Here is a 3,938-nt window from a genome sequence, read left to right as displayed (position 1 = left end):
GTGTTTACAGTCAGCCTGACGATGACGTAGCATCCTTGAAATATTGGCTTGGAAGCCAGTTTCCTCGAGATTGAGAAACGGCCTCTATGTTATATATCTCTCAAGGAGGTGACGCTAACAGGTCGTTTCAGTGGTTGAGATCTAATAGTTATGATATTTTCAAAAGTGCTTGTAATAGTTATGAATGGAAGTTGAATGAGGATTGTATTAGTTGTCTGCACATTGTGATATAATCAACCATAACCACATGAGCTGTTAAGAAAGAATATAATGTGTATTATCAACCACAGTTTGTGTTTGATTGAATGATGAAGTTGTTTGGAATTACTGCTTCAGCCGTTAAGAATCTGATGTGTTCTGTTAGAGCATCGGAAATGGTGTTTTGTTGGCATTTCAGCAGTACAGTACAGTCGTAAATGTATTCCAGTAAACCTGCACAATAACTCAGAGGTCTGTTAAAGTTCATTTCTGTCATTAACTCACAAACTTGGCTCTTCAACTTTTCCTAATTATTCAATTTCCTGAGCTCAGGGACTTGGAGGATTTTCAGAATTCATCACCCTCCTTTTCCCTTTTCTTTTTTCCGCCCTCCCATCACAATTACTGTAGAACAAAACCATCAAAATTATTCATCTGTTCCCTTTTTTCAATTTACTATTCTTTCTTTCAGTTCCTGTAATTCATGTGTGTTTTTTTTTTTTTATCAGTCCTATGGAGCTCTACACTGCTCATGTATTTATTCATGCTTTTCTGCCTCTGATGGACGACATGGATGGAGCTGAATAGTGTGTGTGTGTGTGTGTGTGTGTGTGTGTGTGTGTGTGTGTGTGTGTGTGTGTGTGTGTGTGTGTGTGTGTGTAGCTCCGCTGTAGACCTCGTTCATTGTGCTGACTCTAAGAGAAGGTCTTAATCTAGCCACTGCCATTACCGCTGCTGAGACCTCCAGCCTCCACCTCCCCTCTTGCCCTGATGTCGTGCCCAGCCACGGAGGCCCTTTAGTGGGCCGAATGGCAGGCCAGATCAGGGTCTTGGGTCTGGGGCTTGGCCCGGTTCCCTGGTCCTCAACCTCCGCCACAATGAAGCCTCCGTCCTGGCCTGACTTTGCCCCTGAAGCCGCCTTCCTGGCTCGGGGCCTGGATGGATAGAGAGGGGGAAGAAAGCATGGAGCTGGGTGTGCAGTGGAGTGAGGAGAGGTGGAGAGGCTAACAATGCTATCAGAGGGCTGGCGACCGTCTCTCAAACACATACTGCTGTGTTTGTCTTTATTTATCACAGCTTCACACATAGACGACAACAAGGGAAGAAAGAGAGTGAGCAGAATGGAGAGGGTCAGACACAGAAAGAGGAGAAAACACAGAAAAAGAGAGAAATGGAGCTGAAAAGCTGCTTCAAAAGATGGATAAGGGGAAATATTTGTAAAGAAAAAGACAACGCAGAGAGTCGGAAGAGTGAGAAGAATTTAAAGAAATATAACGAGATAAAAAAATAAAGAAATAGAAGAATTATAATGGAAAAGAAGATGCAACAAAGAGTTGAGAAAACACAATGTGAATAAAAGAGGGAAAATGCAGCAGTGTTTCCCACCAGTCTGCTGGCCGAAGCCTCTGTGACATTGTCAGGCCTTCGGGATCCCCATGGAAACAAAAATCAACATGTTTGCTTGAAATGCTTTCATTAACGCCTTGTAGCAGAGCCAACAAAAAAAAAGAAGAAGCCCAACAAGGGACGAGGAGATGCCGAATAAAATCCCAACACAAATAATGCAAACAAACAAAGGATAACAAGACTGAAAAAAAGAGAAAAAAAAACTAACTTAGTCAAAGCGTTTTTTTTCGCTTCATCTACTCAGTGACCCGTGTGGTTTTGTACACAATGTGATCGGCAGACTTTCAGGACGTTTGTGAGCAGCCAACACTTTAGGGATCAAACTACGCTATGTTGCCATATTTGCATGGGGTATTATAATGATAGCCTTTGGCACATTAGAATAAGCTCCGGCCACGGAAAGTAGCTTAAACTGTTGACTTGATTGATTTAATAAAAACACAAAAAGACAAAAATGAGTTAACCTTTGAACAAACTGTTATCTGATGTACATTCATAAGCAACTTTTAGTAAATAACCTATAGTTTACACACACACACACACACACACACACACACACACACACACACACACACACACACACACACACACACACACACACACACACAGAGAGACAGCTCTGGCATAACGACAATCAATTAAAGCTTCCTCCTCTTCTTTCCTTTAATTGAAATTGAATTTACAGAGTTCCCCCCCCCCCCGCCCCTTTCACAGAGCACGTAAAGAAACGCCTGCGGACGATCTGCGCCCAGTTAACTACAGAAGGAGTCTAAGGTAAAAACATGGCAAGTAATAAGGTTGTTAGGGTATTAAACACAGAGACACACACACATACTCACAAACAGACATGCACACATATGAGCTCAAGTAACAGCGTAATTAAATGGCAGGGCTCAGTGAAGCTGAAGTAAACATGTCTAGAAGGAATGTTTCAAGATCCAACCATCACATAATTGCCAACATCATCACTACAGTATTTTTTAATTTCAACATTGTATTATACTACAAAGACAATATCCCTAAAATGTCACTTCCCTTTTTAAATTACAAAGTAGAAACAGTTTTTTAATAATACAGTGGAATTGCATTCCTCTTATCTAATGGTACCATAGTTAGGTCATTATATTAGCTAGGGTGGAATTAAAGCTAGTTTTTAAAGGCCAAACACTTTTGTTTGTCATTACTTCATCTCCTTTTGTTCTCTCATGACTCTAATGCATGTTATTTATTTAACATTAAGCATCATTGTCAAATTATTTGTGACATGTTGGAAGCGAGCCAAACGTTTTGCTTTTCTCGTTGAAAAGACAGAATATATAATCCGTGAAATTCCTCCCGTAACAGTGTATCGTATCATCAAAGCGCCCTTTCAACAACCTTATGCGCTTTTTGAAAATGCAAATAATTCAAAAAAAATCTTGCAATATCGCGAAACACACTTGTGTGATGGATCAAATCCTAAATGATGTGAATGTACTGTCCCTCTTCTTCTGCTATGGTATACAGGTTTACCTTTAACCACTCATTTACTGATACTTTGCCTATATGGATTGTATTTAGATCGTTAAAGTAGTCTCACACGATATTATATACTAACGCTATACTTTACTGTAGGTGGGCAAGAAAAGTTGAAATGTACAGAGTTGATAAATATAAAAAAATAATAATGACTGAGTGTTAGGAAGCGGTATAAAGAGAGAGGCTGCAGAGAAATGAGAGACCTGTGCCACGCTGTGATTCCCCAGTAAGGGTTAGCTCTTCATCCCTCGATGAACCCAACCCTGCAGGAGAACAAAGACACTCGTTCATCGGCCATTTTTCATCTCTGCTTTCTTTTTTCTACATGCAAGAGAGCTCTGTCCCTCTCTATTTCTCTTTCTCTCTGACGCAGTGGGATAACCCTCACCCTCACAACCTCGCACCTCCCCTACCGTGACACACACACACACACACACACACACACACACACACACACACACACACACACACACACACACACACACACACACCAAACACACAGGCTTTGCCAGATACTGATGGACATGCAGAGTAATGTTCATCAAACATTTTATACTCAAAGCGTTAAGGAATAATCCCACCCATTTTTTTTAAATGTGTACATAAATGACCTCCTGTTACCTTGAAGACAAGTGTTTCTATCTCTGCCTCACTCCACGGTGAACAAAGAGTATTTGACCCTTCCATCAACATAGAGGCAAGAAAAACAAGACACTATGCTGGGTTTCAGGATGAGTATGCTGATGTTTCTAGTCGTCAGCTCACGTTTTGCAACTTTTCCTCATGTCGAAATCATTTTTAGACTTTGTTTAGTA

The sequence above is a fragment of the Notothenia coriiceps genome, unplaced genomic scaffold (assembly GCF_000735185.1).
Source record: "Notothenia coriiceps isolate Sejong01 unplaced genomic scaffold, NC01 NC01_scaffold00011158, whole genome shotgun sequence".
Taxonomy (NCBI): domain Eukaryota; kingdom Metazoa; phylum Chordata; class Actinopteri; order Perciformes; family Nototheniidae; genus Notothenia; species Notothenia coriiceps.
Note: the sequence above shows the minus strand (reverse complement) of the source record.